Source organism: Salvelinus alpinus, chromosome 2 (genome assembly GCF_045679555.1).
Source record: "Salvelinus alpinus chromosome 2, SLU_Salpinus.1, whole genome shotgun sequence".
NCBI lineage: Eukaryota > Metazoa > Chordata > Actinopteri > Salmoniformes > Salmonidae > Salvelinus > Salvelinus alpinus.
Genome location: NC_092087.1, coordinates 123,014,837 through 123,031,110, shown reverse-complemented (window position 1 = coordinate 123,031,110; position 16,274 = coordinate 123,014,837).

The window sequence follows — 16,274 nt, the reverse complement described above, 5'->3', positions numbered from 1 at the left end:
ATATACTGTCTCTTGTTATTGTAGATACTATAGTGTACCTTGTTACTGTAGATACTATAGTCTATCCTGTTATTGTAGATACTATAGTCTATCCTGTTATTGTAGATACTATACTGTATCCTGTTATTTTAGATACTATACTGTATGCCGTTATTGTAGATACTATACTGTATCTTATTATTTTAGAGAAGATATATTTATTTAGAATATTTTCCAAATGTCCTTTACGGTAGCGAGGTCACTGCGTGTCTCCTTCCTGAACCCAAACAGGTGAGAGGTATTCCTATGAGGCACTGGTTTAATTATCACCACGGCGACAGGATGACTTCACGGTATTATGAGATGCCACTTCCCCTTCTGATCTGTTCTACTGCCATTCTTTTGACACTGACAGGTAAATCGTCCTTAATTTGACATCCACGCCGTGTGACACCTGCGACCACTCGAACGTCAACAATGAGCCTTGTCTAAGAGGCCACGTTTTTTTTTTCATTATCCTCAAGCCGCCTGTAGCCGGAAAGAGAGGACGAAGCGGTGAACAATTGATTTGAGGCAGAATATTTGCACTTGATAAAATACCCTTGTCAAGAAAGATGGCAGCATTGTCATCTGAAAAAAGCCACCGTCCCCTCAAGGGATTGGGCCTTCACCAGACAATAAAAGTACTGTCACTTAATGGCGAATAAAGACTCTACTTCGATTACAGTTTATTTCACTTTTGCAGTTTTCTGTCGTAGTTGGCAGATGGACCGACTTGGCATAAACAAGGGACATTTGTCTTGACTCGCAAAGGGAAAGCTTTCAGAGCAGCCTCATTATACCTAGGGTTAGATTAATATTGGGGCCTTTCTCAAAATGTTACAGTTATCTTAGGCTGTGTTTACACATGCAGCCCAATTCTGATATTTTTCCCACTAATTGGTCTTTTAACCAATCAGATCAGCTCTAAAAAGATCTGATGTGAAAAGATCTGATGTGACTAGTCAAAAGACCAATAAATGGACAACAGATCAGAATTGGGGTGCCTGTGTAAACACAGCCTTAGAAACCCAAACACATACTCTAACGCTTGGAGAGGGTTGCTGATCAAATCAAATTGAAGTGTATTTGTCACGTGCGCTGAATACAACAGGTCTAGACCTTACAGTGAAATGCTTACTTACTAACCAATAGTGCAAAAAAGGTATTAGGTGAACAATAGGTAGGTAAATAAATAAAACAACAGTAAAAAGACATGCTATATACAGTAGTGAGGCTATAAAAGTAGCGAGGCTACATACAGACACCGGTTAGTCAGGCTGATTGAGGTAGTATGTACATGTAGATATGGTTAAAGCTAGACCTGTGGGATGTGTAATAGAAGCTTGGTTCTAGGCAAAAGTTTATTTACACATTGTTTTAATGTGAGCTGGTCTCCAACGCATATGCAGAGCTCCCACATGTAGGATAACACTGATATTGGTTAGGATGGCACTACTGTGAAGAGGGTGGTTTGATCATAAGGATGTACATTTTGTCAAGACCGCCCAGGGCCCAAGACTGTCTGTTATGGTGCTTAGGATAGTTGATTGTGAGTAAACATAACAACAACAACAAAAAATTCAACAGCTAGTGTTTTCTGTAATAAATGATTTCATGATTACTCCATACCTCCCACGTGTTGTTTATCACATCAACATGTGAACTAAAAATAACTTGAGTTTCAGTGTAATCATTCAAACATTGTCTATCAAAAAACATATCAATGTAGGCCCAACTGTGGTATTGCACAAACAGGGATATCATGTGATGTGCCAAGATGTGGTCTTGGTTGAAAACTACAATATCATCATCTTGTGTCTCCCATTGAGCGTAACATAGAGTGAAACAACCTCCATGAGCATGTATTTCCTCTGACTTGGGGTTATTTTCCTCTACTAACAACAGGCAGGCTAGAGGACCGCTTTCCATTGTCTTCCATCCCACAGGGATCGGAAGAGGACAAGAAGCCATCACCAGAGGTGGTTTATGCATATTGTAATAACAATCATCCATTTATTAAATCTACCACAAAATCACATTCACAAAGACGCCTATACATAAACAGAGGTACGTAGCTTGATGAAAGGCCCTTCTAGTCATTTCAAAAGTTCGGCAAACACTTATACTGAAGAGAGGGGATAGACATCAACCTCTGTCGACTATCATAAGAGAATCGGTTTGATATCAAATCCCCTTAAATGAGCTCTGAAACGTTTTGACTCTTCAAGTGGGAGTAAGCTTATACATTTACCATTAGAGATTATCTTAATGAAAAATGTGAAATGAGTGCTAGACCAGAACAACAACAATATTTAGTATTCCTTCTAGAGTCCTACTACGGACTGAAGAATCTGAGGGGACGTACTGCTGTCCACAATACCTCTCAGGGTTTAGCATAAATAAATTCACGCAATCATGTTAGATGAGTAATGAAACATTCATATTTATATAATATTGTAACGGTGCTCTAGCTCTTCCTCCTCCTCGGACGAGGAGAGGAGAGAAGGATCGGAGGACCAATACGCAGCGAGGTATGATGACATAATGAATTTATTAAACAAGACGAAGACGAAACGAAATACACTTGAATAACTTACAAAATAAGAAAACGACGTAGACGAAACCTGAACATGGAACTTACATAAAGACACGAAAGAACTCACGAACAGGAATAGACTACATAAAACGAACAAACCGAAAACAGTCCCGTGTGGTGCACAGACACAGACACGGAAGACAATCACCCACAAACAAACAGTGAGAACAGCCAACCTATATATGATTCTCAATCAGAGGAAATTAATAACACCTGTCCCTGATTGAGAACCATATAAGGCTAATTAACCAACACACTCCCACATAGAACAAACAACACAGACTGCCCATCCCAACTCACGCCCTGACCAACTAAACACATACAAAACAATAGAAAACAGGTCAGGAACGTGACATAATCCCCCCCCTCAAGGTGCGAACTCCGGACGCACCACCAAAAAGTCTAGGGGAGGGTCTGGGTGGGCATCAATCCACGGTGGCGGCTCAGGCTCTGGGCGTGGTTCCCACCCCACCATAGTCACTACCCGCTTTCGTAGCCTCCTCCAAATGGCCACCCTCCAAATTAACCCCACTGGATTAAGGGGCAGCACCGGACTAAGGGGCAGCACCGGACTAAGGGGCAGCACCGGACTAAGGGGCAGCACCGGACTAAGGGGCAGCACCAGGATAAGGGGCAGCACCAGGATAAGGGGCAGCACCAGGATAAGGGGCAGCTCCGGACTGAGGGACGGCAGCCATAACGGCTGGTCATGGCTGGATGACGGCTCTGGCTGGTCATGGCTGGATGACGGCTCTGGCTGGTCATGGCTCGCTGACGGCTCTGGCTGGTCATGGCTCGCTGACGGCTCTGGCTGGTCATGGCTCGCTGACGGCTCTGGCTGGTCATGGCTCGCTGACGGCTCTGGCTGGTCATGGCTGGATGACGGCTCTGGCTGGTCATGGCTGGATGACGGCTCTGGCTGGTCATGGCTCGCTGACGGCTCTGGCTGGTCATGGCTCGCTGACGGCTCTGGCTGGTCATGGCTCGCTGACGGCTCTGGCTGGTCATGGCTCGCTGACGGCTCTGGCTGGTCATGGCTCGCTGACGGCTCTGGCTGGTCATGGCTCGCTGACGGCTCTGGCTGGTCATGGCTCGCGGAAGGCTCTGGCTGATCCGGTCTGGCGGAAGGCTCTGGCTGATCCGGTCTGGCGGAAGGCTCTGGCTGATCCGGTCTGGCGGAAGGCTCTGGCTGATCCGGTCTGGCGGAAGGCTCTGGCTGATCCGGTCTGGCGGAAGGCTCTGGCTGATCCGGTCTGGCGGAAGGCTCTGGCGGCTCCTGTCTGGCGGAAGGCTCTAGCGGCTCCTGTCTGGCGGATGGCTCTAGCGGCTCCTGTCTGGCGGACGGCTCTGTAGGCTCATGGCAGACGGGCGGCTTTGAAGGCTCAATACAGACGGGCAGTTCATGCGGCGCTTGGCAGATGGACAGTTCAGACAGCGTTGGGCAGACGGGCAGTTCAGGCGCCGTTGGGCAGACGGGCAGTTCAGGCGCCGTTGGGCAGACGGGCAGTTCAGGCGCCGCTTGGCAGACGGGCAGTTCAGGCGCCGCTTGGCAGACGGGCAGTTCAGGCGCCGCTTGGCAGACGGGCAGTTCAGGCGCCGCTTGGCAGACGGGCAGTTCAGGCGCCGCTTGGCAGACGGGCAGTTCAGGCGCCGCTTGGCAGACGGGCAGTTCAGGCGCCGCTTGGCAGACGGGCAGTTCAGGCGCCGCTTGGCAGACGGCAGACTCTGGCCGACTGAGACGCACTATAGGCCTGGTGCGTGGCGCCGGAACTGGAGGTACCGGGCTAAGGACACGCACCTTTAGGCTAGTGCGGGGAACAACAACAGGGCACACTGGACTCTCGATGCGCACTATAGGCCTGGTGCGTGGTACCGGAACTGGAGGTACCGGGCTGAGGGCACGCACCTCAGGGCGAGTGCGGGGAGAAGGAACAGTGCATACAGGGCTCTGGAGACGCACAGGTGGCTTAGTGCGTGGTGCCGGAACTGGAGGCACCGGGCCGAAGACACACACCACAGGAAGAGTGCGTGGAGGAGGAACTGGGCTCTGGAGACGCACAGGAAGCCTGTTGCGTGGTGTAGGCACCGGTGGTACTGGGCTGGAGCGGGGAGGTGGCGCCGGAAATACCGGACCGTGCAGGCGTACTGGCTCCCTTGAGCATTGAGCCTGCCCAACCTTACCTGGTTGAATGCTCCCCGTCGCCCGACCAGTGCGGGGAGGTGGAATAACCCGCACCGGGCTATGTAGGCGAACCGGGGACACCATGCGTAAGGCTGGTGCCATGAATGCCGGCCGAGAAGACGCACTGGAGACCAGACGCGTTGAGCCGGCCTCATGACACCTGGCTCAATGACCAATCTAGCCCTACCAGTGCGGGGAGGTGGAATAACCCGCACCGGGCTATGCACACGTACAGGAGACACCGTGCGCTCTACTGCGTAACACGGTGTCTGCCCGTACTCTCGCTCTCCACGGTAAGTACAGGGAGTAGGCGCAGGTTTCCTACCTGACTTCGCCACTCTCCATTTAAGCCCCCCCCCCCAAGAAATTTTTGGGGTTTACTCACAGGCTTTTCGGGTTTCCAGCCACGTCTCCTTGCTGCCTCCTCAAACCACCGCTCCTGGGCTTTAGCTGCCTCCCTCTCTTCAATAGAGCGGCGATATGCCCCTGTCTGAGCCCAGGGTCCTTTTCCGTTCAATATTTCCTCCCATGTCCACGAGTCCTGGTTTCCTTGTTGCGCTCTCCCCCGTCGCTTGGTCCTAGGTTGGTGGGTGATTCTGTAACGGTGCTCTAGCTCTTCCTCCTCCTCGGACGAGGAGAGAAGGATCGGTGGACCAATACGCAGCGAGGTATGATGACATAATGAATTTATTAAACAAGACGAAGACGAAACGAAATACACTTGAATAACTTACAAAATAAGAAAACGACGTAGACGAAACCTGAACATGGAACTTACATAAAGACACGAAAGAACTCACGAACAGGAATAGACTACATAAAACGAACAAACCGAAAACAGTCCCGTGTGGTGCACAGACACAGACACGGAAGACAATCACCCACAAACAAACAGTGAGAACAGCCAACCTATATATGATTCTCAATCAGAGGAAATGAATAACACCTGTCCCTGATTGAGAACCATATAAGGCTAATTAACCAACACACTCCCACATAGAACAAACAACACAGACTGCCCATCCCAACTCACGCCCTGACCAACTAAACACATACAAAACAATAGAAAACAGGTCAGGAACGTGACAAATATTAAGAACACAAGGGAATAAATCATTTAGTTATTAATGAGTTCACACGCTCAGCAGATTACATATAAAAAATATGCATTATCTACCTCTCGTCAATACGGAGCTGTCAGATATGCAGCCGTTTTTGATCAGTTGGCACGACAACACCGGAGGCTATTTGTCATAATTCAAAGGCTGAATATGTATCATTGTACCCATGTCTAGGTAAGCTTTAGCATGAAAAATGATCTGCACTAACACGTTTGGACATGAGCTCCATCTAAAGCAAATAATTAAATACACTATGTTCTAGTTTAACTTTAATTTATGAAGGTAATATAATTGGCTAAGCCAGATAGCAACTCTATGACCTCATGATAACAGGGTCATGGAGGAGCATGGGTGAGCAGAAGTTCCAGCTGCACTGCAGAGATTTAGAAAATAGATAAATAAGGGCGATATGGAGGATCCATTAGGTAGATAATGAGCTTATTGTCAATATCGTTAAATTGATCATAATGTAGATATTTGGATTAGCAATAACCATTAAAAGATAAGTGTATGTATGTAAGTATATCAAGGCATAAGCATAAACTTGTTAAGTTTGTAATATTCTGTCATGTGTCTTTGAGAGTGAGAGAGAGTGAGACAACCAACTCGCTCGGTTGTCATGTGTTGTGGACAAAACTAAAAAGGTGACTTCAAAAAATTTGGGGATGGGATCAATAAACCCATCATCTTCGGCACACACTCCTGACTTGAATGATGCAATTCATGTTCCACTTTCTTTTTTTTCTTACCCCATTTTTCTCCCCAATTTCTTGGTATCCAATTGTTAGTAGTTACTGTCTTGTCTCCTCGCTACAACTCCCGTACGGGCTCGGGAGAGACGAAGGTCAAGAACCATGCGCCCTCCGAAACACAAAGCAACCAAACGGCACTGCTTCCTAACACAGCGCGCATCCAACCCGGAAGCCAGCCGCACCAATGTGTCGGAGGAAACACTGTACACCTAGCGACCTGGTCAGCGTGCACTGCGCCCGGCCCGCCACAAGAGTAGCTAGTGCGCGATGAGACAAGGATATCCCTACTGGCCAAATCCTCCCGAACCCGGACGACACTAGGCCAATTGTGCGTCGCCCAATGGACCTCCCGGTTGCGGCCGGCTGCGACAGAGTCTCTGGAACCCAGAGTCTCTGGTGGCACAGCTAGCACTGCGATGAAGTGCCTTAGACCACTGCGCCACCCGGGAGGCCTCATGTTCCACTTTTAAATAATAAAACAAGCATGACATTCTCATGAACAAATCCCCCCTGTCGTGGGAAGTATTTCATCTCTTACATGTCAAGTCTCAAAATCAATATTTTGTACGAAATTGCGCAAACCTCAAACAAATGGCATTGCGTGCTGGTATAGAACTTCGCACTGAGGCCGGCAGGCTTTCTGGTTTGGTCGAAAGTAACTATCTGAGGGTCTACTTAGCCCCTACATCCTCTATAATTTAATATGGAATAGCTACTTTTCAAGTAGATAGTTGGTTCATCGCTAGTTCAAGGACAAATCACTGTACATTTGTGTGAAATGCTGCACATTACACTGTATAACATTGGACTGTGGAGACAAGATAACATAACCTGTTTTCTATCGCTTTCCCTCAATGACTCGACTCACCTTAGAGAGAAAACATAACTGATTCCCTATGTAAGTGGGGTTGTCAGCCCTCGCCTGCACTGAGCAACATACACTCAATGGTTTTGGTATTTCATGACACTTTTAAAACTCTTTGATGAAGTGTGATCAGCAAACATATTAAGAGAGCATCTGTGCTTTCATTATTAATTTCTCTGTCTCCAAAGGACCAAACTGAATGTGTCTGAAGCTATTGTGTCTGAAGCTATTGTGTATTCATATCACCCAACTCTTTACACAATGCTGCAAGGTTTCATCTCTGAGCTTGAGCATGGCACCTTCTCAGTGTGCCAGACACAACCCAATTCAGTGAGGCTCATAAATACAAATGAATATCAGTTGAGCTTTTGTTGTTGCTCTTTATCTGTCAGTCTCAAAAGTGGAGGCAATTTTAGTGGAGGAAATGCAGGTACAGTGTCTTGCAAAAGCAGTCAACCCCTTGGCGTTTTTCCTATTTTGTTACATTACAACCTGTAATTTAATTGGATTTTTATTTGGATTTCATGTAATGGACATACACAAAATAGTCCACATTGGTGAAGTGAAAAGATGTTTTATTTTTATTAAATTAAAAACAGAAAAGTGGTGCATGCATATGTATTCACCCCTTTGCTATGAAGCCTCTAAATGAGATCTGGTGCAACCAATACCTTCAGAAGTCACATAATTATTTAAATAAAGTCCACCTGTGTGCAATCTAAGTGTCACATGATCTGTCACATGATCTCAGTATATATACACTTTTTCTGAAAGGCCCCAGAGTCTGCAACACCACTAAGCAAGAGGCACCATCAAGCAAGCAGCACCATGAAGACCAAGGAGCTCTCCAAACAGTTCAAGGACAAAGTTGTGGAGAAGTACAGATCAGGGTTGGGTTATAGAAAAATATCCGAAACTTTGAACATCCCACAGAGCACCATTAAATCCATTATTAAAAAATGGAAAGAATATGGCACTACAAAAAACCTGCCAAGAGAGAGCCGCCCACCAAAACTCACGAACCAGGCAAGAAGGGCATTAATCAGAGGAAACAAAGAGACCAAAGACAACCCTGAAGGAGCTGCAAAGCTCCATAGCGGAGATTGGAGTATCTGTCCATAGGACCACTTTAAGCCGTACACTCCAGAGAGCTGGGCTTTGCGGAAAAGTTGCCAGAAAAAAGCCTTTGCTTAAAGAAAAAATGGCCAAAAGGCATGTGGGAGACTCCTCAAACATATGGAAGAAGGTACTCTGGTCAGATGAGACTAAAATGTAGCTTTTTGGACATTAAGGAAAACGCTGTCTGGCACAAACCCAACACCTCTCATCACCCCGAGAACACCATTCCCACAGTGAAGCATGGTGGTGGCAGCATCATGCTGTGGGGATGTTTTTCAATGGCAGGGACTGGGAAACTGGTCAGAATTGAAGGAATGATGGATGGCGCTAAATACAGGGAGATTGTTGATGGAAACCTGTTTCAGTCTTCCAGAGATTTGAGACTGGGACGGAGGTTCACCTTCCAGCAGACAATGACCCTAAGCAACACTTGAGTGGTTTAAGGGGAAACATTTAAATGTCTTGGAATGGCCTAGTCAAAGCCCAGACCTCAATCCAATTGAGAATCTGTGGTATGACTTAAAGATTGCTGTACACCAGCAGGAACCCATCCAACTTGAAGGAGCTGGAGCAGTTTTGCCTTGAAGAATGGGCAAAAATCCCAGTGGCTAGATGTGCCAAGCTTATAGAGACATATCCCAAGAGACTTGCAGCTGTAATTGTTGCAAAAGATGGCTCTACAAAGTATTGACTTGGGGGGTGAATAGTTATGCACGCTCATGTTTCATTTTTTTTTTTACGTATTTCTTGTTTGTTTCACAATAAATAAATTTTGCATCTTCAAAGTGGTAGGCATGTTGTGTAAATCAAATGATACAACCCCCCCAAAAATATATTTTAATTTCAGGTTGTAAGGCAACAAAATAGCAAAAATGCCAAGGGGGTGAATACTTTCACAAGACACTGTAACTGACAAAATAAAGAAAACACCAACATAAAGTGTCTTAATTGGGCGTTGGGTCACCACGAGCCAAAACAGCTTCAATGCACCTTGGCATAGATCTTTCAAGAGTCTGGAACTCTATTGGAGGGATGCAACACCATTCTTCCACAATAAATTCCATCATTTGGTATTTTGTTGGTTGTAGAAAACGCTATTTCAGACGCCGCTCCAGAATCTACCATAGGTGTTCAATTAGGCTGAGATCTGCTGACTGAGACGGCCATGGGATATGGTTTACATTGGTGTTGTGCTCCTCAAACAATTCATCGACCACTTATGTCCTGTGGATGGGGGCAATGTCATCCTTTGGGGGCATAGCCATGGTAGCCAAAATAATGACATGCCCAGCATTTTTATACATGACCCAATTCATGATGGGATGTACATTGCTTCCTTAAGTCAGGAACCACACCTGTGTGGAGGCACCCACGTTCAATATACTTTACTGTATCCCCTTTTTACTCATGTGTTTGCATTACTTTGGCAGTTACCTGTATGTGAAATATATTTTAAACCCATCCACCTGTGCCGCTGAAGATATACACTCAAAGGGCTTTATTCGATCCGTAGTGCTGAAGATACTCTTAAAAGCATGATTGACAATTTAAGGCAATGTTTCCACGGTTGCGGGGACTACATTCACGGTAGGCCTAAACGCTGCATTTGTCCTTAACATTTTTACGCAGATCTTCCGCAATACTTCAGCGATGCGAATTGAATCCAGCCCAAAGACTTGCCTTAAAGTATATCTACCAAAAAGGCAAAGCTCACATATGTTTTTGGGGGGGCTGAGTAGATTCAGGTTTGTGATGTAAAATGACATCGCAGAGGTGACTCTAGGATTATCCACTGTCTACAACAGTGGATGGGTCTACAACAGTGGATGGGTCTATAACAGTGGATGGGTCTATAACAGTGGATGGGTCTATAACGGTGGATGGGTCTATAACGGTGGATGGGTCTATAACAGTGGATGGGTCTATAACAGTGGATGGGTCTATAACAGTGGATGGGTCTATAACAGTGGATGGGTCTATAACACTGGATGGGTCTATAACAGTGGATGGGTCTATAACGGTGGATGGGACTATAACAGTGGATGGGTCTACAACAGTGGATGGGTCTACAGCAGTGGATGGGTCTATAACAGGTCTATAACCTGTCTTTATGTTGCATCTCTCAAGAGTCCCGTGTGGCTCAGTCCCGTGTGGCTCAGTTGGTAGAGCATGGCGCTTGCAACGCCAGGGTTGTGGGTTCATTCCCCACGGGGGGACCAGGATGAATATGTATGAACTTTCCAATTTGTAAGTCGCTCTGGATAAGAGCGTCTGCTAAATGACTTAAATGTCTCAGTCTCAGTAGTGGAGGCAATTTTAGTGGAGGAATATAAGTGAAATACATTATAAACCCATCCACCTGTGCTGTTGAAGATAGACAACCAAAGACTCGTCTTAAAGTATAGTTACCAACAAAGTTGAAGCTTAGCAGTGTCAACAACAGTAAAGTCAGAGAAAAAAATGGAGCCTAGTTTTTCCCCAAAAGTAATTACCTTGGAGATCCAGTAAACTGAGTGGGTGCTGTGTGGTACGATTACACATTTAGTAAGAAAGGAGCCCTGTTGAATGGGACGAGTCAGTTGGCATAGCAATGAGTGTGGTTTTTTCAGGTCTCACTTCCTGAGTCCCTGAGCATTTTAAGTCATCTGTCAAGCACAGTTCACCTGTGTACTTGGGGGGCTGAGTAGAGTCTCTCAACTGTACGTCACTTGGTCTCAAGTTGTTGTCATCTTGATGTGGCTTTGATCTCGAAGAACAAACAAGCTTTTATAGGTATTACTTTCCCATCAACAATGGGCGGTTAAAGAGGACTATGATCTCATTATGAAATGAAAAAAAGACAGAAGATGCTGGAATTGTAATTCATTTCCCTGATCCCTGATGTTTGATGTTAATGACTTTCGTATAATTTGAAATAAATAAACATGATTTATTATGACATCTTGAAACCCACAGATAATGAAAAATAATGTTTGAAACATGAATCATTAGCAATAGAACAAAGTAAAACATTGTGATTATGTTCAGATGTATATCAAAGGGTATCAAAAGTTTTCCACCCATAGAAGTTGTTATGTCATTTCAAACCCAAAACGGAGATGTGCAATAAACATGCAATATGCATCTGCCTGCTGTTGTACCCAGTCAATGGAAAATGAAAATTCTTCACATTTCACATCTCAGCTGTGAATAGTATCCAACTCCAGATGATTGGGCCAATGTTAGATCAACGTTATATATTTCACCTCATGATTTCAGCCATTGTTGAAGGATTCTGAAATATTCTAGTTGTTTTTCAAAGCCTGTTTATGTGATTTTGATGAAAATCGATTTCCATAAAAAACAAACAGTGCAACCTGAGTGGAGTGCAGATGCCGAGCGCTACAGAATAACATGAAAGTATAATGATGAAAGACATCAACTACTAATGAAGCATCTGGAATCATCAAATATTCCTTATCTCCCTCCCTGGTGGAATAGATGCTTGTCCTTGATGCTCAGCGCCTTGTAAAAAAAAACACACAAAAACTATTTGGATGCCGTGTGAGGGTAACCAATAGGGGGTAAGGGGGTTGGAAAACTCATAACTTTCCATGAGTTTGTCTGAAATGTTTCTTAAATGTTTGAAGTAAGCGCTGTGATTGATTACAGTTGAAGCTCGGCGGGCTCGGTTGAACTCCACCCTGCACATTGGAAACTGACCATTTAAGATGTACTTTGCATTTCACAGAGTTGTGTGTCAAGTGGTGAGATGTGATGGCATTTATTTCATCACAGCAATGATAGACCCCAGCACACAGGGGGATCTTTAATGCAGGTATAGCTGTGTGTAACAGTGTGTGCGCAAGTACATGGATGTGTGTGTTGAGAGGGTGGACAGTTATTTCGACCTTCTTCCATTTATTATTTATGCCTGTAAGTAAATTGACAGAAAACAACAGGTCAAAGATAGGACAGCTTAAAAGCTTACCCCGCAAGGTTCAGTGTAAAGGTGAATTAACTTTGATTTCCTCTCTGACGCGGCACAAAATGATGTATCGCGGGAGCTTACCAGGGCGGTTGAATTAATTACAAAAAAAGGGTTCAGATGGAACTGTTTCTGGGATTGATTGACCAGAAATGGACTATAAAACTCTGGCCACTTAGGGGCATTTTGGAGTTCATTGGATAAAATACTACTGTATTTGGAAAAAACATTTATTTGGACAAACATTTGATGAGTCAGTGATGATTATTATTTTTCAGAAGCCTGGAGGTTGGTTTTGTTATCTTAATATTTCACCTCGGAATGGCGATAACTGGAATGAAAGTAAATGCAGAGCTATTCATGAGCGATGTAAATGGTCAATTTCTTCAATGGCTGAAGTGGCTGAGTTGAAGCCTAATTGAACTAAGTGTTCACTCTGACATTGGGGTTTGGGATATTTACTTATACAGTTCTATTGAGTATGGCAGTGTTTCCCAACCCTGATCCTCGAGTACCCCCATCAGTACACAGTTGAGATGTAGCTCTTGACAAACACACCTCATTGAGGGCTTGATGATTAGTTGAAAAGTGGAATCAGTTGTGCTTGTCCAGGGTTACAACAAACATGTGTTCTGTTGGGGGTATTTGAGGACCAGGGTTGGGAAATGGATCTTTCCGTTCCTTTCTGCTTAAAGTTATTCCTGTTATCTAGTCATCCCTGTTATCTAAACTCAGCCCTGTTACCTAAAGTCATCCCTGTTACAAAAGTTTTAGTGTCACAGTTACATTTCAATATTTCAAAAAGAAACATATAAGAGCACTCCCTTTGTGCATAGCTGTGAGTGGACATTTTCAAACTGGCAGTGCATACAGAAGGATAGGAAATTAGTTTCATATTTCATTGGCCACAGTCTCACGGTTCCATTTTCAGAGTTTCTGTGGAAGTGCCTGAACATGTATAGCCTGAATTATCGACCTCCTGGCTCAGAACTACATTCATGACATAGGATCAAATGAAAGGGTGTTCTGTTCCATACTGGTTGTTTAGTCGCTACAGTATTGTAGGGCCCTCTGTTATTTACAATCATATGAATAGTTATAAGAACAAATCTATCTTCACTCCTTAAATTTTGTCAGGCTCAGTCAGAATCTCTGGAATGGATACGCCACAAACCATTGCATTTTCTATTTCTCTAGAATGTCCCTCTTAGCTAGACGAGTGGAGCTATTTCCGATACGGTAAATATCAAATCGGAGAAAAAATAATGAGTCCCTCTCACCGCCACTTCACCCTCCCCTACCTCGACACACAATCCTCCAATGAGAAGTATTTAATAGTTTAACATTAGCTTTAGTCTAAAGTGTACTGATACTACCTCTTGTAAGTCCAGAGTTCTCCATGCAACAGCAGGGACAGCTGCCCTCGTTCACAGCTCATTTGCTTCTGCTTGTCATCTGTGTATGAATAATTACTCCGCCGAGACCTACTGGTTTTTTCCTTCTACATTTATGTGCCATCGTTATCCCCTGTTAGGTATTTCTGTCAATAGCCTTGTGAAAGGAACACCGTAACTTGCGTAGTCATACAGTTGGTCATATTTGTGGACGTTTGAGAGTTTACTGACCACTATCAATTTAGTGAAGTCGCTATTGATTTTATTGAACCACTATTAAACAAATGTTTTCCCTATTGTGTTAACATCATATTTTGTTGAATTACTAGACCAATGCCTTCAGATATGTACAGTGCCATCAGAAAGTATCCACACCCCTTGACTTTTCCCACATTTTGTTGTGTTACAGCCTAAAGCAAATGTGCCTACACAAAATACAACCTTAATGTCAAAATGTAATTATGTTTCCCTCCCCCCCCAAAATCCAAATGAAATACTAATGAAAAGCTGAAATGTATTGAGTCAATAAGTAATCAACCCATTTGTTATGGCAAGTTCAGGAGTAAAAATGAGCTTAATAACAAGTTACATAAAAATGTGCATGGAATAATAGTGTTTAACATGATTTTTTAATGACTACTTCATCTCTGTACCCTCACATATACAATTATATGTAAGGTCCCTTAGTGAATTTCAAACACATATTCAACGACAATGACCGGGGATGTTTTCAAATGCCTTGCAAAGAAGTGCACCTATTGGTAGATGGGTAAACATTTAAAAAAGCTGACATTGAATATCCATTTGAGCATGGTGAATTTATTAATTACACTTTGGATGGTCTATCAATACACCCAGTCACTACAAAGATAAAGGCCTCCTTCCTAACTCAGTTGCTCTAGAGGAAGGGAAAATTTCACCATGAGACCAATGGGGACTTTGACACAGTTACAGAGTATAATGGCTGTGGTAAGAAAAAACTGACGATTAATCTACAACATTGTGTGTTACTCCACAATGCCAGCCCAATTGAGAGAGTGAAATGAAGGAAGCCTGTACAGAATAAAAATATTCCAAAATATTCCTTTTTGCAACAAGGCACAAAAGTAATACTGCAAAAACATTTATTTTTGTCCTAAATACAAAGTGTTATGTTTCAGGCAAATCCAATACAACACATTACTGAGTACCACTCTCCATGTTTTCAAGCATAGTGGTGGCTGCATCATGTTATGGGTATGCTTTTAACTGGTTTTTCAGGATAAAACATTTACGGAATGGAGCTAAGCACAGGCAATGGACAACTGTTTCAGTCTTCTTTCAACCAGACTCTGGGAGATGAACTCACATTTCAGAAGGACAATAACCTAAAGCACAAAGCCAAATCTACACTGGAGTTGCTTTCCAAGAAGACAGTGAATGTTGCTGAGTGGCCGAGTTAAAGTTTTGACTTAAATCTGCTTGAAAATCTATGGCAAGACCTGAAAATGGATGTCAAGCAATGATCAACAACCAATTTGACAGAGCTTGAAACGTTTTGAAAAGAACAATAAGCAAATGTTTCACAATTCAGGTGTGGAATGCTCGTTGAGCACTCTTTGAGCAATTACCCAGAAAGACTCACAGCTGTATTCACTGACAAAGGTGATTCTAACATGTATTGACTCAGGGGGTTGAATACTTATTAATCAAGACATACGTGTTTAATTTTTCACTTTATTTTTACACATTTTAGCATTTTTCTTCCACTTTGACATTACAAAGTATTTTGTGTAGATCGTAGACAAAAAATTACAGTTAATTAAATTTGAATCTGTAGTGGGGTGCGTACTGGTGGCAGAGAAGTCAGGCGCAGGAGAGCGAAAACTGATTTACAACGGTGTCGTTTAATATCCATAAACCACCGTCAACAGAACAATACAATAAATGGGTCAAACAAAACCCGGTAAACTACAAGAAACAAACTACAAGAAACAATTACCGACAAGGACATGGGGGGAACAGAGGGTTAAAATACACAACATGTAATTGATGGAATTGGAACCAGGTGTGATGGAAGACAAGACAAAACCAATTGAAAATGAAAGTGGATCAGCGATGGCTAGAAGGTTGGGGACTTCGACCGCCGAACGCCGCCCGAACAAGGAGAGGGACCAACTTCGGCGGAAGTCGTGACATAATCCCACTTTGTAACACAACAATGCGTGAAAAAAGTCAAGCGTTGTGAATACTTTCTCAATGCACTGTATCAATACTT